The 25,095-nt window shown below is 33.6% G+C and overlaps 1 protein-coding gene across 1 annotated transcript in view; it reads right to left on the reverse strand.

The window, feature by feature from the left end:
• WDR70 (WD repeat domain 70) overlaps nucleotides 1–25,095 on the reverse strand; it is a 234,542-nt gene that overhangs the window by 117,231 nt on the left and 92,216 nt on the right. The gene's annotated exons all lie outside the window — the stretch shown is intronic.

Below are 25,095 nucleotides of genomic sequence, written 5' to 3' on the forward strand. Positions count from 1 at the left end.
TAAGATTTACAGTAGATAACTCGCTTTACTGTGGTGTCACTCCCCCATGGATTTCAGAGAATAGTGTTTTTACTGCAGTGCACTCTGTTTGTTCACTGTGACTGCTATCAACAAGCCTGAGAAAGTAACAGAACAGCTCACTGTATCACCAGAGAAAGGATTCAATTAAAATAAACAAGGGCTAAGCCCAAGTCAGATCTTTTTCATATAGAGAAAAACTTGTATTTATATAATTCAGGAAAAGGACCAAGCCATGGACTCACTTTCTAAACACCTGCACACAGAGATAAAATTCTCTAGAACACTGATGGAATCATTCACCAGACTCTTATACCATAAGGAGCCAGGTGAATTGATAGGTAGGAATAAACCTGGAAACCTACCAGAAAGAAAATTAGATTAAAATGAAAAAAATACACTCATATGCACAAACTAGTATTAGTAAGGTATTTTTCAGCAACCACAAAAACTACGCTGGCCTTGAATAGGTAAATAGAAACCAGACCAAATTACAGATAAGCTTGAAAGCATGCAGATCTTCAAATCCAAAGATATTACTGGGTGCACTTGATCCTTAGACTATGTGGCCTAGTTTTGCTGGATGACCCTCTAATTTCTGAAAAGTGCTACAGGATCCTCCTGACAACGACCTCTCCTAACTCTAGCATGGGAACTCTTAGCATTTCCGATGCGGATTTCAGAGACAAAGATAGAACACTGAGACCTGCCAAGGCAGAAAAGGATATCACTTTCAAAGGTTAAAAAAAATCCCACCCCCCCTTTTTTTCTGATGACTACCCAATTACACAAGCCAGGCATGATAACCGGGAACAGTGAAAGAAGTCTTCTACAGAAATGGACAAAACTGCCTGTTCAAACTCAGTGAAAAAAAAAAATGCATGGGACACCACAATGAAATGTATCTTTTGGAGGCTGCACACAGTATAGCCAATTTAGCATGAAAAACATTTTTTGAATATAAAACAAAAACTTAGCCCCTCATTACATTATTAGCATTTCTTATCAGGGCCTACTTTTATAATATTAAAACAGCATAGCTTTTTGTTTTCTTATTTTACATAAGAGCATCAAGTTACACAAGAGATTTATTCTTAAAAATCTGTAGGCAGAACAAAATTTTGTAAAGTAAAACTCACTCTTCCTCTGACAGTTATTATTAAAATCCAACCTGTGTATCTATATATAAGCATTCTCCTGAGACAACGATTTAGGTTATATTTTTGTGTACCACAATGAAAGTTGTAGTGTGATGTCCACTTTTATGATGATCCTCATTTTCCACCTGCTCAGTTGATTTAGGTTTCAAGCATCTCTTGTCAATATCTAGCAATATTTCAGTCCTCTTGTTTATTTACAATTCAAAAATAATGTTTTCATTTTATATTCAAAGGAGAAATCTTAAAGCATGAATTCAAGAATGGAGTATTTGTTCAGCCTATGGGTTCTTCTAGTATCTTAGCTGTTGAAAGCATTTGCCATTGCTCATTACTACAGAGACAGTGAAAAAGAGCTACAGTAGGAATAGTCACAGTAAACTATTACCTGTGTTTGCAGACTCCGGGTTTTGTCATTGTTTCCCAAAAAGAGTCAGAGAAGTCTTACACTGATGCTCCTAAAACAGATCTTTCTCTCAGAATTTTTATATAATCAATTTCACAACATCTTTTTCACTCCATATACATGTTGGAGTTTTATACAGTAACAGTCTTTGGATGTCTCTGACAGGTCTCAGCTGAACTAAATCCCAGATGAACTACAGAGCAGATCTCTACAATAATAAAATCCTCAGTATACCTGCCAACTTCAAAAACTATTCCCTTTATTTCTCACTATCAATCCCTGATTTAAACCAGGTAAAACTAGACTAACCTTGCATGACAGGCACATATTTGTGATTATTAACCTAATAGTCATTCAAACAATCAGGTGCCCAAAGTCACATAGCTGGCAACAACCTTAAGTTGCCTGCATTAGTGAGTAAAAATGCATGATCTGTAAAGAATGTCAACTGTTTGTGTGCAAAAAAGGAATGTTTCTAAGATTGAGAAAAAATGCAAAGTTTATTTTAAAGTATTTTAAACAGAAATTCTATTATAACTGCTATGTAAATACTTATTTGTACCATGAGAGAAAGGTATTCTAAGCAAAGATAAATACAATAAAGGTCATTTTATTTATCCCAACTTGGGAGTTAAAGGAAAGAAACATTTATCTCAAATTTTCAGAAATAAAAACAAAAAGAGAGGTAACAACAAAATTTTACCAAATAATAGGTAATCAACAATATACTACTATGTCTAATTAAAACATATGATGACAAATTACTGTTTACAACATGAGGGAAATACAACCTAGTAACACACTGCTACAAATATTTAATAATATAGAACTTAATTACATAACTTCATTAACATGAAGGATCAGTGGTATTAAACTACTATTTACTTGAATTTCAGTGCAAATTTTAGAATTCAAAAAGTAACATAAAGTAGATTAATAGTTGTCACATGTTGAGGGATGGGGAAAATGGGCAGTAATTGCCAATGAGTATGGGATTTCATTTTGGAGCAATGAAATTACTCTAAAAATTAGGTACGTAAATGGTTGTACAACTCTTCAAATATACTAAAAACCAATGAACTGTACATTTTAAAAAGGTAAATTTTATGATATGTGAGTTATTTCTCAATAAAGTTACCATAAAAAGCAAATAATGCTAAACACTTTTATTACCTATGTGAACTTAGAAAATAATTATCTATTCCAGGGTAATATGCAGAGCATATTCAAATCTTCTATCTGTAAACTTCTTTGTGTATTATTTTCTAGGAAATTATCTCCCTGAGGGGTTACTCTGATGCTTTAAATATCCACAGGCTTCTAAATAACTCTTTAAAACATAGAAATGACACTAAACATTGAAGATTTTGACATCTTGACGAACCCATTTTTTTTTAAGGGTTTAAATTCCAGTGGGCTACATAATATAAAGACACCTGTTTTCCTGGGAATTAGCAGTTGTAAATACAGACAACATAAGTAATTTCACACATCAAGCTGATGTGTAATAAAATAAATCTACTCAAGGTTCTTCTTTCAACAAGATAACAGACTCTAACGATAAATGACTACAGCTCATCTTGTTAAGATCAAAAGGGAATGACTTTTGCAGCAAAATATGCCTACCAGCTAAGCTATTTCACCAGCTCAGTTGCTAATGACACAAAAGCAGTCTTGCACCAAGCAGCAAAAAGAAGAAAGAAGGGATTCTCAAAAGACCTGATTTGTCAAGGATGTCAATTGCTTTGTAACTTTTATTTAGATTTTAGAGTTTTATGTAACCAGATGAATATTATCTGAATTGTGCTGACAAGACAATAAATTTTTCCTTAACTTGTAAGCTCTCTGCAGATATTTCAAATCCACCAAAACTAGAGCTATACTAACAGGTCCTTCTTTTTGTTACCTTCTAATATCAGAGCCAATATGCCACAACTGGGACATCAAGAAAGAGCAAGATGTATAAGACCACCTTCTGGCTATCACATCATATAAATGTTAAACAAAGCAGTTCATTTTGTGGTGATGCTATTTCAGAAAGGCTAAAATAGTTTATTTTGTATTTAAATTTTAACTACAAGAGCTACTGCAAATGTTTATGCATAAAAACATGAGCTGCACTTACACTGCCTTTGAAATAAAACAAACATAATTAGAAAAATGTAAATGTCAACAGAAAAAAACTTTTCTAAAATTGTGATTCAGAAACACACCAAAGAAAAAAGATAAAGTGCTATTAGTAAAAACTGTAACTAGCAGTATAAACAGAAAATTTTATTCTTTTTATATCATAAATTTTATCATTAGCTCTCATACAGCTGTCATACCAATTGTAGCCTCACAATTTCACTTAATTTTATCATTAGATCTCATACAGCTGTCATACCAATTGTAGCCTCACAATTTCACTAGAAGAGAAGAAAAGGAACCTTTTTTTCTATGCCCAGTCTAAAGAGCTAAGGTTCCTCCAAAACTACCTAACATGCCCACGTAACAGTTGATAGGAAACTTGAGTCTCAAAGCCACTGAGCAGCTTGTAGGTTTCAAACCTAAGTCTTCTGACTTTTCTAGAATGTCATCATAAAAAATAAAGAAAATTTTCCACTTGACTACACAAAATCTGATTATCCATTTGGTATCATCTACTCATATCTAGACCCCAGGACCATAAGTGCATTTGGGTCCCCCCCTATTCACGGGGAACCTAGAATGCCTGCCCTATCCCATTCCCTTCAAACGCCTCTTTCTTCTTTGTCACTGTTTCCTTCAGCCTTAATTCTCTAAACTTATGAGTTCTTTCTTCCTTTTTCACACTAAAACATTAAATAATTTTTATAGATGTATATAGCAAATGCACTTCCAACTTTAGATGCTATGTTTATGTTAAATCAACAGAGAGAACTTTTCTAGTTTATTACTAAAAACCAATATGTCATAATATACACTATAATAATAAGAATTCTACCCACCAGAGGATTAAGCTTTGCCAATACAATGAGACCTGCTTTATAAAAATAACTCTCATAATGATATGGCCTGTTGCCGAGACCCTCCTACAGCAGATCCTGTCCTTGTTGGGGACAAAACAAGCCTTAGCACCATGCCAACATAACAGCTGCCAAAAATGAATTCTTCCTGATTCTGGAGAACCGTCACTCCATTTTCCTACCAAGGTACCTAACCTTATCTACTGTGACCATGTTTTTTGATTAAGTATCTCATAAAAACATTTTATTCAATTTTAATTAAATAGTTGTTTTATTAACACAGTGTGTGCCATCTCTATATCAATTAGTGAGGAAGACTTTATTTCTAAAGGAATTAAAAATATGGATTTATATGTTGACCAAAATAATCTTATCTCTCCACTTTCTATATTTAATTCTATTTTTCTAGAACTTTGAGAAAGCCTACAGAGGATACAAGAAGTACAAAATATTCCTCCTTCATGGCACTTAAAGTAATATTTAAAGAGATAATTTTAACAGAGTTAAAAATAATTAGAAAACACTTAAGTGAATGGTACTACAGATTTTATTTCCTAATGATCTTTCTCCTGCAATAGCCATGAGGTAAGGCATGGTGAGTCTGCAATGGCCCATCATAGCCAACCTTCTTAGTAGATCTCCCCCAACAGTATGTATAATAGACCATCTGTCTCATGAAATTAAAGGAAGTATGACGTTGATATAGTAATAGTAAACATACACATGAGCCTGCCAGTCATGGATACATGTACCAACCACATGGCTGGCTCAGCCAAAGCCACTGCCTGACTAGATAAACTGCTTTGACTTGTATTATTTTTCCCTCAAGATTGACTTCTCTAAGCTTTGCTCATATAATAAAATAAATGATGAATAGTTGGTGGGGTGGCCTGGGAAAGCCCAGTGACTCCAACTGTCACAAAACTTCTAACATATAGAACTAGTCCATTTTTTATAATGAACTACTAAAGCAACTCAGACAGGTTCACTTATAATTTGAGATACGTAGTACACTAGTTTGAATAAACACTATAGCAACTGGCAATAACTAAGAAACACAATTTCATGTTCTGCAAAGAGCATGTAATTTGAAGATGTGAAACAGCATAAAAGATAAAAAGGAAAAGTGTCAATCTGACAGAGACCGATAATAGCTCATATTTGGCTTACCAAACAATCTCTCAAATTTGAATTTAAATCAAGAATCCTGGGAAAGAGGATATACTATAGCTTATAAACTGTACATCTTAAAAGAAGGAGCTGAACTAAATGATCTAGCTCTCGTTAAAACTGTGTAACTTCAACTAAGGAAAAATATATGGCACAACAGGTCAGAGAGAGGCCATTGAATACAGTAAAAAAGGAAATAATTCATTGTAAGTCAGTGCTTAATCCATAATGGTTTTGAAGAATATCTGGCTCTGACCTAGTCCCCCAAACCACTACAATGTTGGTTTTTTACAATATTCACATCAAAAATAAACGTAGTGTCTGTACTTCTCTATCTTGAATTACATAAACTCATAATTCAAGCTACTTTGGGAACACTCAGTTATTAATGGCTTTTCTTGGTTTTAAATTCTCCCCATAACTAGCTTTGCTTAAATTGGCCACTTAAAATATCACAATTTTGTTCTGCTTTCAAAAGTGAAGCATTATTAAAAAAAAAAACCATAAAAGTTCTTTTAAAAAGTCATAAACATAAGCAATAAATAGAGGGAAGCAGAGGTTCATCAGTCAAAGCAAAACAAAATACATAACCAAAAGGAGTCAAAAAATTTTTTTGAAAAATTTTAATATAAGAAAAACAAAACTAGTTTAGTGCTATTAAAGAATAACAAGAGCCAATCCATAGTCTCCCAAGCTTTCAAAAAGCCTTATATATTTCTACTGATTAACACCTTTCCAGCAACCAAATAACACCAAAGTTAGGTATTTCTTTACAACTTTATAGGAGTATGCTCTGGATTAATATTTGTTGTAGAGAGAGATGAATGAGGAGGAGCATGGCGGAAGGAAGAAGAGAGAGGGGAAAAATGGGGACGGGGAGGGGATGGAAATGGAGGAGTGACGAAAAGCAGAGAAGGGGAAGAATGAATGAGAAGCGGTAAGTGATGCCACGTTCAATACATCTTGCTTGAAGATAGGGTAAGAATACACATAATTATGAGAATAAGTATCCAAGGAGATAAATTATTAACATTCTAGCTAAGGGTAGGGTGGTGGCAGGTATAAGGGGCAAAAAAAGCAACAAAACTAGGCCTACCAGCCTAAGAATGAGATCCCTATGGAGCCACCTGCTTTTCTCTACTGAAGAATTAAAACATATCTCTACAAATAACATAGATGGCTGGTAGATAAGGAAGAACAGGGGAATAAGCGTTCACCAAGGGGTCATTTAATAATCAAAGGAAAATATTAAATATACTGAGTTCAAAATAAAAAAATTAGGGCCAATAGATATTAACATGGCAACTATACACAATACAGTAGCTTTAAATAGTAAACGGCAAACTGTCAGAAAATCTAGACAGATTACATCATAGTAAGTGCTCCTAAATAAATGTCTAATATCTTTTTTAAGTTTGACATTCTAAAGGGCTTTCTGTGCATCTAAAAATGACCAATATTCTTACAGGATGTTACTGCTAATGGAACTTGAACAGCCAATGCACTCAACATATGTAGAGTGAAACAGAGTGGTCATGCTAATTCTTACAGAAACTGTATTAAGAATACTATTAATATTGAGATATAAATATAATTATAAATTAATGTATATAATACATAATATATTTCAAAATAAACCCCAAGAGAAAATCTAAATTAGATGTTCACACAATGAAAATCTAAATAATTCATTTTTTTAACTATATAGCCAACACTGCAGGGCAGATTAAGTGATGTAAGAATTAGTCACAGAAAATGCTTATTTAATAAGATACTCAGAATTATCATGAACCAAAATAAAATTCTTATTAGAGGATGCTTAACATTTGAAACTATATAGTTACCAAAAGCCCACTGACACTACCACAACTTTGAAACGTTCCTCTTACCAGTAAGATTATAGCACCTCCCACATTTTGCCAAAGTGCATCTCCAGAGCAATGCAATGATTTCATATTTCTACACAAAAAGTAGATGAGGAAGAGAAGGCAACAGGAAGGAAGGATCTTGCAATTGCCCAACCTGTCTTGTGAGAGAATTAAATGAGTTAATACATACAAAGTGTTTAGAAGAGTGATCTGGCACAAAGCAAGCACTCAGTAACACCGGCTATTACTCTCACACAAATATAGTGTCTTACAGAAGTCTCAGTCTCCATAAACTATCTAAGAAGAATAAATAGCCCATATTTGGTAAACTCACAGTTGATCTCAGGGTCAGTGCCTTGCCAATGCTCTTCAAGGCCCATCGCATTAATTACAACAGCTACTTGGGTGGTCATTAACATGAGCGATTTTGTTAAACTTTTTAAAAAATGAACTTTATAAATGTCAAGCACTAGTTCTGCTGTTTTGAAACAACAGCTAACTTCTCATCATGCTGGCTAACCATATATTTCATTTCACGATATAAGTATTATGCACTACCAGATAGAGTCAATTCAACATAACTGACCTTTTCCTTTGGAAGTTACTCAGGTTGTGTCTAAAAACAAAATCGTTTAGAAATGATTCTAATGTATAATTTCATTTCAAAAATAAAATAAAAATATTAAGTCCTGTGAAACCCCTCAATAATATATACTTCCTAATGTAACACTAAGTTGGACATAAAGCAATTGGAAGTTGAGCCCAATCCTCTATAACATGCTCACCCTATGGACTCTATGAAAAAAGATTAACTCATATCATTATATTATATGTACTGATTATACTGTGAATTGGTTTGGGCTTTTCCTGGCAAAACGTAATGGATTTTTCCAATGCATTTATTGCCTGCAATTCTAGCAGCTGCCATTAGGTGGTGCCTGCTAATGGGAGCTAAGAAGAGAAGTAAAGCACATGATAAAATTCTATAAACAAAACAATATTTTATCATGAATCTTCATAATAAAATATAGTTAACTATTCGCTATAAGATGAGGTTGGTTATATAAAAGTATAATTTGAAATAATACAAACAATTCTCTACACATATTTAAACTTTGTTTATTTCTTTCCAGTAAGTTTTTATAAAAATCTGTAACTGATAACCTAGAAGGTAACAGCCTAGAGTTTCTTCTGTTCACTGTTTGTGCTTGTTCTTGCCTTTCTATGACCATTTTAAGACTTCTGGGCTTTAGAGTTTGGTATAAAATCCTACTGGTGCCTGGAATTATTTTCGTTTAACTACTCTCCTAGAAGACTTTCTATTCATCCTTCAACTCTCAACTCAAATATTATTTCCTTTGTGAAGCTTCCCCTAAGCACCCAAAGAGCTTACTCAAAATCTGTCACAGAGCTTGAGGCAGGTGGACCTAAGAATAATCCTCAGTTAGCCCTCTATAACACCGTGGGCCAGGACATAAACATGCATTCTATGAGCTAGTGATGGTGGACTATGACCAGGATTAAATCAGCCTATAAAGCCAGACAGTTCTTCACAGGCCGAGATCTGGTAGAGTCATGCTATTTTCCACAATAACTCTTAAACAGGTACATGGCTTAGCATCTGTCTTTGGTGGTGTTCATGGAGAGAAAAAACAATCTGAATGTATAGAGTATTTCACTAAACCAGGGGGAAAGTTAGCATTCTTGTAGCATATGAAAAGTTCACAACAAATTAATTAACCAAATGAATCAATTCTCTGCTGTGGAAAACTGTTGTTAAAGCAATACATCCATAATCTGTGAGAGATATAAACCTTCCCACGACACTAACAATAACAATAGTAACAGAAATAACTGACAAGTGCTACTATGAGGACACCATTCTAAGCACTTTAGGTATATAAATTCATCTAATCCTCACACAATCCCATTTTACAGAAGACGAAGCAGAAGCATGGAGACACTAAATAACTTGCCAAAGGTCACACAGCTAGTTTTCTGGCAGAGTCCGGATTCAAACCTGCATAGTCCAGCTCCAGGGTCCATGCTGAGAACTACATTTTACTGCCTTGTAACTAAAAGAAATACAGAATATTTTTAAAGCCCAGTGAAAGACACAACAGTGAGCTTGTGATCATGTCCTATAATCAAAACAGGGAGTGACTTTCACATGGCAGGAAATATATTATACTAAGACCCAGCATGTGCACATACCCACTTACCACCCAACACCCACACACAAATGAAACAAAAATTTCAGGAAACAGTACTACCCAGGACACAGTCTAACAATTTCTACTTGACTTTATTTTGTAAAAAAATGCTGTCGTGACCCAAAAATGGTCTCACAGTGGAGTTCAGAAAACACTATACTACCCCAAGATCAATTTTACTATGCAACCATCTATTATGACGGAAGATACAGTAAACAGGATACAGATGATCGGGGGCTTAAAGCAACTAAAGCTAGGAAGGGAATGTGGTATAATAGAGTTCATGAGTTCCAATCCCTACTCCACCTCTAGATGGATGTGTGACCCAGCTAGTCACTTCCTTCTTCAAGCCAATGCTGCAAGGATTAAGTGAGACAGAGTAGATAAAGCTACTGACCCATAACACATATAAAGAAACACTAACTCTTGGGGTTTACTCCGTTGGTTTAAAGTAACTTTCATAAAAGCAGAGGTTGAAGTTATTTAGAAATAGGAAATGATCCGGTAATTGACACTATGACTTACTGAAGACTCAAGCACCATCTTATCTGGAAAAAACTTTCTCTTTCCCACTTGAGTCTAAACTAATGCCCACACTGAAAAGTAACTACAGAAGAACTCTACTCTTCCATTATGGGATCCATGTCTCCACAAACAGGGCTCCTTGTTCCTCTGAAGAAACAGTCCAGCATGAGCCGTCCCCTTGTCCTTGTTGTAAAACGTAGTGCTGTGGGTGTCCAACGATCCCAGGAGACTGGGAAGCACCCTGGAGAGTAAGGACCATGTTGTATTCATCTCTGTGCATTCAGCTCAAAGCATGGTTCCTAATGCAGGCATGGACCCATAACAATAGATGTAAAACAAATATCTGTTGAACTTCAGTGAAGAAAATTTGTTAGCTCTGGCCTGTGGAGAAAGGGTCTTCCAAATGCAAATCTATACCATCCGTTTCATTTCTGTGTGACCCCTTTTTGCCTCTCCTTCCTGCATTCCCACAGTAGATAGTTCTTCTGGTAACTATTTTTACACTACCCACCGTTTTCACTCCCTCTTCCTAATCAAAGCCAATTTAGTACTGGCTTACTTCTCCGTAGTTCAGTTTGAGAATTGTTCTTCACATAGATAACTAGTATTTCTTGAAAAACCAGAATTAAATTAATGTAGCCTAGAGTTTTATTTTACAAATAAAGACACTGGTCCAGGAAAGGTAAGTATGTTGCCCAAGCTCTGACAGGTAGAAAGATGACAGATGAAATGATCTGTGGTCTAAACTTTGCCTTACATTAAAAGCAAACTTGGCCTTCTGTATTTTAGACAGATTTGGTTGAAGGGGAAAAAAAAACTCAGAATGAAACTAAACTTGTACTGAGCACCAACTATGTGCCAAGTACTATGCTTTCTGTATATTATCATATTAGAGCTTGCAAAAAAACCTACAAACCCATTCAAATATATATCTGGTAAATTCCCTGGGTGACATGAAAAAACACAGAGCTTTAAAGATATACATGGCAATTTCTCTGCCAATGCTTCTATACTAAACTTGCTAGACTATACTAATTAGAGAAGCCATTCAATACGAGTTGCTAAAAATACTGAGTTACATATTTTAAAGAAATCGAGTAAATACGGAACTTTTAACTGCATGCCACAAGTATAATTATATTAAATGTTAAGACAAAGAAATCCTTTAAAGGTTGGTATGGATGGCAATTTGACAAAATGCATTAACAGACATTAAAATACTCACACATCTCAAGCACAATAGCACAAAATTCTAAAATATTTACTAGCTCAGTTAAGAATATTAACAAACTCATTACAGGTTAGCATGTTTTATGAAAAATATATAAACAGAAGTAAGTCTTATGAAAATACAACAATATTTTCCAAAGCAAACAAACAAAAATAGTAAGAAATGTGGCACTGTTCTACATTTTTGCAAATCACTTTAAAGTGTGGCTTGGCAGACAACAGTACTTAATACTTCTATATTCAATCTGTTACAACATGTTGTTCTGGTTAAACCACAAGAAGGGAAATCCATCACACAGGTATGCAATGGGAAAAAAGGGTCTTTTTTAATAGTCCTTTCAGATAATTGTGGATATTCTTCAATACTACACCAAAACTTAACAAGTGGTAGCTTCTTAAAAATCAGTTGCAATGTGGATGCTGAAGCCATGTCAATACACTTTACATACTCTTCTATTAAGTCTATACTTATACTTATGTCTTATACTTTGAATAGATCTTTTAACTGTGCATGATTTTGTAACATCACGCACTGGTCACTTGAAAAATCCTGGCCACTGGGCTATGCAAATCTTCAAAATGTTGACACATTTCATTAAATAACTGACAAAAAAAAACTCATTAATATGATAACCGATCTCATCAAAAACACTCTAAGTACTAAGAAGCTGTCAAGCTGAAAGGAGCATTTTAAAATTTCCAAAGTTCTATATTTTACCTGAAAGCTCAAATTTCATCATTGGGCACAAACCTGCCAATTGTTCTCATAAAATGATAGTGACTTTGTTCTTTTTTTTTTAAATAAAATGTCTGCCAAATACCCAGCCTGCATAATTTGTCTGTTGATAGTTCTTCAAGTGAAAATGATGTTCTATGAAAAAGAGCAGTTAGCTCACAACTCAGTCATGCATATGCCTTTCCTCCAGACAACCATCATACTTCGGTATGCAGCAGAAGTGCTTTCTGTGCCATTCCCATTTTGACATACAGAACAGCAAAAACACGCACTTGAGTGATAAGATTTTAAAAAATTAATCATTTTTAGTGCTTCATCAAAAACAGTCTTAAGTAAAACTGACTTTTTAAAAAATTATGACTGTGTGACAGTAAATACAATAATTAGTAATGCAGCTTGGTACCACTGCCTTGATTAAGGCCAATTTTACCCACCACTGATCTGCTGTCATCAGTGCAAATGTCAACACAGTGAAAAAAGCCAAATTATGCCTTAGCATTTTTATGAAAATAGTTTTGACCTTATGAAGCAGCAAAAAGATCTCAGGGACCTCCAGAGGTCCTTGGATCACACTGTGAAACCTGCTGTTGCAAACCATTGTTTCATTCAACATTATCTCCCATAGTATATTGTTATATTAGAGAATTTGCTACATTTATTTTATGTTATCCAATAGCCAATCCACAGTAAATACATTATAATTGATGATGCTAGTTTCCTAAACTTCAGACAAATTATGTGAAAAGGGCTCTGGAAGATTTTCTCAACTATGACTTGAAGTGTTTGCTCTGCTCTAACTAGCTACCTGACCTTGAGCTAAGTCACTCCTCTCAGCATCAGTTTTCCCATCAGTAAAACTAGGTAAGAGCTGGACTGGCTCAGTGAGTCTCACCTGAGGGATGGGTAGCATATGGATGGAGATTAGATTCACTACAAATGATGAGCAGTGTTACAGACAGGAGTATGTTTCGTATATAAAGACTCTACAGGCAAAAAAAAAAAAAAAAAAAAAAGAATCACTAACCTAACAGCATGAAAGCCATTCATTATAAATACAATTCTTAGAATATGGTTACAACTGCCCCCACCTTCACCTATCCAATTTATTCTCCATAGAGATGCCAAGAGATGCCAGAGTAATTCTTCTTAATGTAAATCTGACTGCGTCACTCCCCACCCCTCACCTTTAAAATCCTTTAACCTCTTGTAGTTGTCCTTGGAATAAAATTCAAATGTGTTATTCAACATGGTCTGTGAGGCCCTGCATGAGTTGGCCCCCACCTACTTCAGCAAATTCATCTCATGCTGCTCTCCATCTTGCTCGCTGTGCTTTAGTGATGTTGGATTTCTCTCAGTTTCTGTAATAGGCATTTTAATATGATGCTTCCTCTGTCTCGGATGGCATCCCCTCCTCTCTGCCTACCAATAACCATTCATCTTTCACATCTCAGCGTAAACATCACAACCTCAGAGAAGTTTTTACTGACCTTCCAGTATACTTTAGGTCTTCCTCATATATTGGTGTTTCACACCACTTTGTAATTATTACCTACTTATTCATAAGTACTTTCAAATGTCTATCTCCTCATTGTTTTAAATTCTACAAGAGCAGGAACTGCTTTATTTATCCCCAATGTCTAGCTGAGCCCACGCAAACAGTGGGTTATCAATAAATATTTGCTGGTTGACAAAATGGCTTTACAACAAGAGCAGAAAAGAATTAAGGATGTTAAAAGTTGTGTGTTTGCAAAGAATACATTTTTCTGTGAAAAAAATTAATTATATAATGAGTTATGAAAAAGAATCATAATCTTCAGCCTATTTGGGACATATAAGTAAAACTACCTAGGTAAGATAAAGAATGTTAACTACAACATAGTTATGTGATATATACCAGAAGCTGCCCTACCTTTCTAGTTAATCTATGCAGAGATAAAGCTATATAACCAATTTTTTGTTGGAAAGAATGTCATCAGTGAGTCTTATTTCCTTCATGAAAACACTGCAAGATTTAAGTGACCATATGAAGTGTCATTAAATAAGTCTGTGCTAGCTGTATTTATTGGTAAGTTATACAGCTTTCCAAAAATATCATTTGTTTTATTCAAATTAATAGAACACAGCCCATTAAGGAAACATGTATCAAAGGGAAGCTTAATAATTTATGAGATCTTTCTACTCTACAGTCTACTTGATTTTATTACTATTATAATAACAGAAAAGTATTATCAAGGGAAGAGTAAACTATTTTCACTTAGAGCCTTTTTAAAAAGCAGTAACAAAATTTAACATTTTCATCAAGACAAATTTTAGAAGTACCATCACAAGAAAGGATAGTTTATAAGACAGAAATAGTTTTACAAAGTCATATAAACTTAGAAGATTTAGAAAGAAGCTGTGGAAAAGGGCAACTCATTATTCACACTTCCTAGTAAAGTGCCTGAAAACTTGCCACCCTAACTTCATCAATTCTGTCAATGTGAAACTGAAAAGATGAGGTAACAACTTTTTCAAACTTGGGAATGGATTCAACAGGCTTATACAACATAATAGAAAAGAAGGGATTCAAAAACAGTATACATCTAAATTGCCATGTAGTCACAGAAATATAGGAAAGAGATGGAAAGGATAATATAAAGAAGAAAAATCACTTGTTGTAGCCAAGTCTTTCAAGAAAAGTCAGAGTCAAAACAAAGCATCATTTTACTTTTAATTATGAGTTTCAAGAAATACAATCCACAATATGGAAACACCTTTGATTCCCATTCCTTAACTAAGTTCAGCTCATCAGTTTTCACAGGAACACTACACTTCTTCATATACAACTACTCCATAAATGGCCAAGAGGGTCACCATACACTACAAGAGTACTGGTGTATTAATCGTACATATAGATCTATTCAGTCACCCATGGACTGGACTGACTATATAGATGCTACCTTGCCTGGCCTAGAAATACCCAGAAGAAATCCAGACTACCTTCTATCAAATCCTTGGTTAACCTCTGGATGCCAGTAAACAAGTATACATTTCAACATTTGAAAACATCTACATTCTCCTATAAAAGAACAAATACTTTTAAATGGAACTGATTAGAGGTACTGATGAAATTAATGTTTTTCTTACAGATTTCAAGACAAAGAAAATACTAAAAAGCATCCTCCACAGTTTATAATCCCTACATAGAAATTATCGTTTAGCATTGATGTTCCCATCACCAAAACAAGTTACTGATTAATAACTGTGAAAAGTGCAAATAAAGTAAAACATAAATTTGGACTTTATCAAACTTTCTGCCAACATTTTTAAAGATGTGAACATCTCACCCTTGTTACATAGGCAACAGAGTACACATGAGCAACATTTAGTATAAAAATCACATAAAACTTGTATCAAGGATAATGTGGTATTAAATTCTGCATAATTCCTAGAGATACAAGATGATGTTTTATACTTACCCATATGATAAAAAAAAATCTAAGTAAGTTGAAAGTACTAGAAAAATTATAAATCAAACAGGCTATTCAGGCATAACAAGAGCTTAAAAATTAAAATGTACATAAAATTAAAATGCTTAATTATAAATTACTCTTGCCTGTTCAGTAAATTCAACTTCCCCAGTAATATTCTGTTAGTTTATTTTGAATTATAAATATAAATGACATTATATCTCAACTTTAAAAGATGAATATAAAAGACTTTCTACATGTTTCATTAATAATACTAAAAAATTATGAAGATTTTTTGAAAAATTATATGTCAGGTTTAATAGTGAGCCAAACCATGACACCAGTAAATAGAATAATAAACTCATGCATGAAATTTCTCCTCTGAATCTAGTGCTCTGACTACTTTAGACCAGCATCTAATTACTTTCAATCACCATAAAACCAAAATATAATTAATAATCTAGACTGTTTTTGATGTGTTATTTTCAAATCACTTCAAAATAACTGATTAAATAAAGCCCTATTTTATGCTCTTACCAATTCCTAAAAGAAAAATAGTTCTAAAGCTCCAAATACTTCATGGTCCTCAATAACTGCTAACTTCATTTTCCAATTAAAATACATTTCTAGGATTTTGAGTTTCATAGCATTATGTTTCATGACAGGAACTGAGAACACTGACATTTTCCATTTAAAATAAAATAGATTACAAACAACAAATAAAATTCCATCCTCAATCTTCTGTGTAACAAATTAGCACACATAAAAATAAACTAACAAAAATCCTTTCTATATTTAAACAATTATAATTCAGACAATAACTTTAAGGATTCTATGACTGAATCAAAGGCAGAGACTTAAAACTGTGATGATCACATATTAACCAGAATGTTGATATTTAGAGGGCAACCTAAACCATAAACCCTAATTTTAAATTCTAAACTTAACCTCTTAAAGAATTTGTCCTGGTAGCTCTGCAGTGGGTTATTACTATTATTTTAAAATCTTATAGACTTTTACCTACGGTGTGTTTCTCAGTATAATAGAAATAAAATAGAGCTGAGTAAAAGGAAAGTATTTTGAGAGGAAGGAATTTATATGAACTAAATGAATTTGTAACAAAATTTTTAAAAGATGTACATTTTTCTCCTATTCAAGCCGACAGAAAAAGCTTGTCAGTTGAAACTAAATCAGACTAATACCAAAACGTGCACATCTTAATTAAAGCAGCAATTGAGAACAGATTTTCATTACTCTCAGAACTCATGAAGAAAAAGAACTTTAAAAAGTATCTGCGTAAACTTTGTCTTTTATTATAAGCACATTTCACCATTAACAGCAAGTTTGAATATTTTCAGGATTTAGGTTCTACTGACTGCTAAATCCTAATTAATTTTTGATGAAATTATCCTGAAGTTTGATGAAGTTTCATGTAAAATGTCTATTAACACATGCTTTAAAAAGATGGACATGTTTTTAATTACTCACACAATGAAAACAAAATTGAAACTATTAAATTTTTAAATGCTGGTAGCTCTTGAAAAATAGTTTAAAAAGCATCCTTACGGCTTTAAAATGAAAGACTATGAAAGTATATTAAAGAATAGACTTAGATAAAAGAATCAAAAAATTAAGTTGGATAAAAGCAATACCAGATAGTACAAAAATAAGATCTAAACAGTATATTTTCTTTTTTTTAATTGAGGTATAACTAATACAATGTAACAATATATTAGTTTTGAGTGTACAACATAATGATTTGATATTTGTATCGATTACAAAATGAGCACTACAGTAAGTCTAGTTAACAGCCGAAAACACTACATTTTCTGTTTCTGTAAGGGGATCACCAAAAAAGAACCATTAGGAATATAAACACCACCTTACTTATGTTGCCGCATGGACGGTACAAAACTCTGCCCAGAACTAGAAAGTAAGCAAGAAAAAGTCTCCTAGTGGCCAGAGATGGCAAAAATTAATGTGCTTAAAGAATATAACTTCTACACTATGCAAATTGCTTATTCCTTCTTCTTCTGCATAAATTCTAAAAAGCCTGAACCACTCTAGCTCTAGCCCCAGTCTACAGCTTATTAGAAGCAAAAAACTGGAGAAACTAAGGCACTTACACAGATTGTCACACCAACACCAGCAAGAAGTAACAATTAACAGGGGAAATCAAAAATAAAAATAGCAATCAAGAACTCAAAAAGCTGTAAATAGGCCTATATATGCCAACACTTTCTGAGGCATATTATACCACAATATAATAATTTATAAATGATGTTAAATTATATTTAAAGCACTTACAAATAACAAAGGAAGCCAATATATTTTTCAAGTTTCCCCCCAAAATAAGTAAATAGGAAAAAACCCTTTGAATTATAGAAAGCTTACTTTTCTGAGATCCATGTGAATCATTGTTCCTTTGAGAATTTTATAATTATTTTTATGTTATTGATTATAAAAATCACGTCAAATCTGCTTAGCAGCTTTCCAGCAAAAGCTTGTAAACTCGGTGGTAAATTACTAGGTCACAATGATGATGCGTGGTAGAATACCCAACTTCCTCTGGGACTGAAAAGTGCATGCTCTTTCTATTATGCCACACCAAAATTCATCAAAAATTTTAATTTGTATAATTCATCTTTATAAGCTGCAACCAAATTTTAAAACTATAATTTACTAAATTCCACCATGAAAAGCATTTACTAGTGGCAATCTTCATTTCCAAACTATATTCCCAGAAACACTACACCCAGAGTGTAACACGTATTGTTGGCTATAAGAGAGAGAAGGGGTTGTATCAGTATGTTTAGAAAATGTTGGTTTCTTTCATTAATATATTTTTCAGGATCTTTACTGGACTTTTGTCTTTGGCACTATGACTCCAAGTCAAGGACTAAGGAACCCCTTCTCCATGGACACTCTACAGGTATGAGCATTACTAGGAACAGACTTAGGAAATCCTGCTACAATCCCTGATCACTAGGTTCTCACAATCTAAGTCAGTACTGATACGCAGAAACTTAAAATATACTGAAAAAAAAAAATCCAAGAAAAAATTTGATTAAGTGGAGTGCAACAAATTAGAATCTTTATGACCCTTTTTACTCCATCTTATCTTCAACTTTTAGATGAAAAATTGGTGGGGGGTGGGATGGATGGCATATTAAGAAGATCCTCCCAACTTTTTATTTGGAAAAGCTTCAAAGCTACAAAAAAAGTTACAAGAGTAATAAATAAGCAGCCATATGTCTTTTCCAATGAATACCAAATATGCTAACTTCTATATTCTCAATCTCTCTCTCCATAAACACATACACACACACACAAATATACACTCTTTATTTTTTCTACACCATTTAAAAATAAGTTGTATATCTCATGATACTTCACACCTAAATTCATCAGCTGGAATCTTCTAAGACCAAAGATATTTTTCTATATAACCATGATTTTATATAACATGATGCAATGATATCATCTGTATCAGTTAACAACTGGTGCATAACAAAAACATTTTCAAAATTTAATGGCTTAAAACAGCAGGCATATATTACTGCTTATGCATCTACGAGTCAGTCAGGGACATGGTTCTGCCCTAGTTGAGTCAACTCATGTGTCTGTGGTCAGTTCTGCTGATCTAGGTTGGGGTCTCTCACAAATCTGGGAGTTGGCTGACTGTAAGCTGGTCTAGGATAGCCTCAGCTGAGACAACTGGTGGAGACAATCTTCTCCACCAGATTTTTCACCCTCCAGTACAGCAGCTGGAGCCTGATCAGACAGCAATGCCATGGTTCAAGAGAGCAGAAGCATGCAAGAACCCTTAAGAAGCCTATGCTCAGAGATGGCACACTATTATTTTTGCCATCTTCTGTTGGCCAGCCCAGATTCATAACGTAGGGAAATAATCTCTACCTCTTAATGGGGGTAGCTGCAAAGTCACATTACAAAAGGCATGGACACAAGGAAAGATGAAGAACTGTGGCCATTTTTGTAATCCATCATATCACCTAATATTCAAATTCCTCAACTGTCCACAAAACTGTCTCTTTATTGTTGTTTTAGATTATTCCTTTCTTTCTACCTCCCTTCCTTTCTCCTTCATTCTCTCTTTCCTATTGCAGAATTCTAGCCTTCAAAGACTCACTCAGTACTTGGGAATCATTTTTCACAAATGCTTACACAAATGTGTCTTGTGGCTATTTTGTGATATCTACCAAAAGTCTTCCTCTTTTACTTGAGTCTAGACCCATTTTCTCTTGCCCATTTTATTTTATTTTGTTTTAATAACTAGGCGCTCTGCCATTTCCTACCTATTCTTCTATACTTCTTCTCTCTCCTGACTGTGGAAAGGGACATTACTCTGTGAAGTTTTGTCATCTCTTATTTTTGTTTTGTTTCTTACCTAATCCTGCCTGTTTTTCTGCAGTAACACACTGTGAAATGTTTGTGCGTTTCATTATTTTCCTCATCATTAACTGCATGTAGAAGCAGAAGCAGTCACAACAGATCTGAACAAATTCCTCTGTGATACAAACTCCTGGGTAAGCAATGGAAGACCTGCAAGGTGTATAACGGAAAACATCTGATTCACTCACCAGTATGTATACACAGAGCTCTGTGCTAAGCTGTAATTTGATTAGTACAAATTTTCTGTAATAAGGACTTGGATTACACTTGTTATCATCTGTACTCTCACTCAGTCACTACTACAATTCAAATTATAAGCTGCTCCATATCACATCATATAAATTCACAAATAGGAATTACTTCCTCTGGATAGCATTTTTATCTTTTATCTTCATTACCATCTGGTTTTCATTAACATTAACTTCCAAGCATAATGTAGTAAAAAAGTATGTTAAAAAAGTATGTAGTAAAAAAAAGTATTAGAGCAGATTTTATTGAAAGGCCCCCACTGAACTAATTCCTAAATGATAGGAATATTTCTTAACTCAGGATGAATTTCATAGTATCAGACCTAAGAATTCTGACGATGCCTTATCAGATGCCAGTTGTTCCTAACAATCCATGTAGTTTTCCAGTATGAAGGAAAGTAACCAATATACCATGGATATTCATTTTTTTTCCTAAAACGTATTTAGAATATTTTATAATGTCACATGATAAAATAGTCATTTCACAATTACACTAGGGTATAATAAAAAGTATCACCAACTTTACTTAGTTTATAGTGTTATCCCAGAGTTTCTCCAATAACAAAATTAAAATCTTTTATCCCTAATGTCTTAGGGTAAAAAACAAAAATATGATTCTTGATCCTAATTGCCTATTTTAAACAATGGAAGCTTTTGATCTCCAAAGATAATATACACACTACCTTGAGCTACTAGAGTAGATAGCTGGCAACTGTTCTTAAATATTGACACCTCAATTCAAGGCACATTCTTGCTTTTACAGAAAAAGACTTCTAAGTACATTTACTCAAACTGATTCACATCAAGAAATATTTGAGGCCCCAAGATCCCATTTCTATGCTCTTTTACATCTCCTCCCCACTTCCTCTGTTCATATGTCCAGGTCCACTCACCTTCCTTTACGAGCAAACTCAGTCCAGATGCAATATTAGTACACTGAACCTTGTATCATGGATATTTTCATGAAAAAATTTTTATCAAAGTATTATCTTTTAAATTGCTCATTTATTTCTAAAATGTCTTCTAAATTTATTAAACACATTTTCTCAGAAAAAAAATATGAGAAATTGAAGTCAGAAATAAAACAAACCTTGTAAAAGTAATACTGATATTAGAAGCCTAGGTATGGACTTCAATTCACATTGTTGGATAACCTTAGAGGTTCCATGAGATTTTTATGTACAGCCATGTTTATGAACTTGGACATGGGTGCAGACAACAGAAAAAGAGGAAAAGCTGCTGTACTTTAAGAAGCCAACATAAGTTTGGTTCCATAACCAAATAAAAACAACACACACACACAAAATTCTCCTTTTACTTAATATAAAATTAAAATTGTACATAAAATACCAGTTTCCTAAATAGAGCAATATATTTTTAAATAAAAAAACAAGGTGATCACAAATGATTTACTATAAGAAAGCAGGGATGGTTTAACATTCTGTAATGCACTAATGTACTTCTCTATAAAAATGGACAGCAAAAAAAGGGCAAGATTATATCAAATACTCCACAAAAGCATCTGACAAAGTTCAACAGCTATGATAAAATTAGAAATGGAATAAAAATTCTTTAACTTAATAAAGTTATATACCAAATCCATCATACTGTTTTTCAAAAAAATCTTAAAATAAGAGGTATTTAACCTAGCACACAGTTTTCCTTGTTTAGTTTTTGCTTAGGAATGTGGGGCAGGGGGCTGGGGAGGCCATACCAACCTCCAAGTTGGTAAGAGAAATGGAGGAAAATTCTCAGGAGTAAATATAATTTACCCCTGTCTGTGTCAGGCCAGCCCCCAGTATAGCCAAAATGGCTCCACATCTCAAAAATCAATTAGTATTATCCAGGAGGTGTAAAAATCTACTCCTAACAACAGTGGACCTTTCATGAGCATCATCACAGTCAGATAATGTAGTACCATCAACACTGATGTGTCCTACCAGAGACTCCAAGGTAAAGGGAAATTGTCCTGTCAATGGGGAACAGTACTGCACAGTGTTCTTAAGGAAGTGAGCTTTTGTAACCTTTCCTTACATAGAAGGGATTTTTATCTTGTATGTGCATCTATGAATCAACTGCCATAAACTGTGACAACCAGTCACAAAGTACCTAACGCAGTGGGTTCACATCTTGGTTCAGACACTTGGAATCATGTGTCCTTGGGAAAGTCAAAACTGGTTTCTTCATTTGAAATATGTAATAACATTACTACCTACTCCATTGCTGAAGGAAAACATAGGATAAAGTGCTTATTTAGCACATATAAAGTTTACTGCAAAGTGTTCAATAAGTGTTAGATATTATCTCAATGTTATCTTGTTGGAAAATTTTAACAGTCTCTAAAGAGGTATTAAATCATTCCTACTGATTTTGACTTTTCAATAATATATGGTACAGATTTATTTAGTACTCTTCAATGGCTTGCCTTGTAATTACATTAAAATCCTAGCCAATTATACCTTAACCTTCAACATCTTGTATGATCACTGTGTGATCTAGTCCCTGCCTTCCTCCCCAAATTCAATTACTATCATTCCCACCTTTCCTACCAACCTACAAATTGTCAGTAAAATTGGATTTTCTGTCCCCTAAATATGCTATATTACATTCGCTTCTTAAGGTCTTGAAATATGCTATTTTGGCCTGGAAAGCTTTTTTCCCTGAGGATGCCTCACATGCATGGTGTTAAGTCTCAACTAAAAGGTCACCTCTTCAGAGGTTTTCTCTGACTACTCTATATGCAGTAGACTCTTCTATTCTCCATCCTTTTGTTTTACTTTACTTTATTCTTAATACTTATTACTACATAAAACTATATTAATTTATTAGTGTATCTGTACCTTGTCCATCTCCCAGCACTCACCTCCACTTGAATGTAAGCCCCACGAAGGCAGAGACTTAGATCACACAGTATACCTGGCACACAGAGCACATATATATTTGTTGATTGAGTTAGACATCTAGACTGATCTCCTATAGCTTAGCCCACTGCTACTTACTACTCAGAGTCAAAGGCCAAGAAAAAGTCAATCAAACTGCAAACCACCTGAATTTATTAATGGTAGAATTAGCTAAAAGGTGGTAAAGGATATGTATAATGGGGGGGAGGGAGGAATCTATGGTTAAACCCCACTTATCCTCACATAGAGTTATGGACAAAGACAGCCCAATTTGTATAGTATAAAAGAAATTGGAGCACATTTTCAAATGTATAACATACCAGTAAGTCAGTGATTTGGACAGGGAACTAAAGAATTGCTCTTTTAAGGAATCAGATAAACTACATTTTATACCCACTAAAATAATGTCATGCCTTAATACTTTACCCAAACTATTTAGAGGATTAACAAAGTTAAATAGGTTTCTTTATATCCTATTCAAAATGATTTAAATGTTTATTGTGGATCACTGACCTCAGAATATATAACAAAGTTTCTTAAACTTCTTTGATCGTGTAATATCTTTCTTCAGACTACTAATTTATATATCCTGGAAATCAATTTGGGAAAAGCTTCTGTAGACCTCATAAAAGTTACTGTGTTAGCGACTATTAGAGCCCACCATTCAGCCTGATCTTTAAGAGTTCTGAGAACAAAAGTTTTCCTGTTTTTCCAATTGCTTTTATTCAGCTTAAGTTTTTAACCAGAGTAGCCTAGATCCTCCGTGCTTTTTGTTATTTTCTTCCAACATTAATATCAATTATGTATTTTCTTACCTAACTATACTGCATGAAGTTTCTAAATAGCTGTAGGCATCTCTGCCTTACTTCCTATTTAAATGCAAGTAGCTTTAGTATTCCTATATATAATAAAATATTTACTTTAAATTTTTGTAAATGGTCTTTATCAGGTTTCAATAAGTTCTTCCTATTCCTAGAACTTTTACTAGGAAAGACTAATAAATTATCAAATGTCAATTTTATTATATAATAAAATCATATGATTCTTTCACCTTTCATTTTTTTAAACATTTTTTATTGAGTTAGTCATTTTACAATGTTGTGTCAAATTCCAGTGTAGAGCACAATTTTTCAGTTATACATGAACATACACATATTCATTTCACATTTTTTTTCGCTGTGAGCTCACCTTTCATTTTTTAAATATCAAATTATATTGAAAATTTCTTAATGGTAAAATTTTCTAATTGTAAAATATCCTTGCATTCCTAGAATAAACCTTACTTGACCATGGGATACTATTAATTTAGATTAGCTGCTGAAGTTGGCTTCCTAATGCTGAAGTAAGGAATGTGACTTTAAACATACATAATTTAAGTATTTGGAAAGCTAATAAGACAAAGATAAAAACAAAACTACAGTTACATTTATCAGGAATTTTAATCAAATGCATTATCCCATTTCAATCATATTCTGTATATTCCCAATTTTTACTTCCTTTTAGATCAAGTTATTTTTTAATTTGTGCTACAGATTTAAAATTATGTCTTTTGTCTGTTTTTCTACAGATTAATTCTAGAAAACATAAAATATCAAATGTGAACAGTAATTTTGAAAGTTAATGAGGCAGATTATAACTATCAGAAAGCAAAAAAATAGAAAACAAAATAACCTAAAAACAAAAATGTTCTTTTTATCTAAAATATAAGTGTTTCACCTAAATAACACCATCTACAGTTTAATTTATAAGATTTTTCATTATAATTTTCTCTGTAA

Source organism: Vicugna pacos, chromosome 3 (genome assembly GCF_048564905.1).
Source record: "Vicugna pacos chromosome 3, VicPac4, whole genome shotgun sequence".
Classification (NCBI taxonomy): domain Eukaryota; kingdom Metazoa; phylum Chordata; class Mammalia; order Artiodactyla; family Camelidae; genus Vicugna; species Vicugna pacos.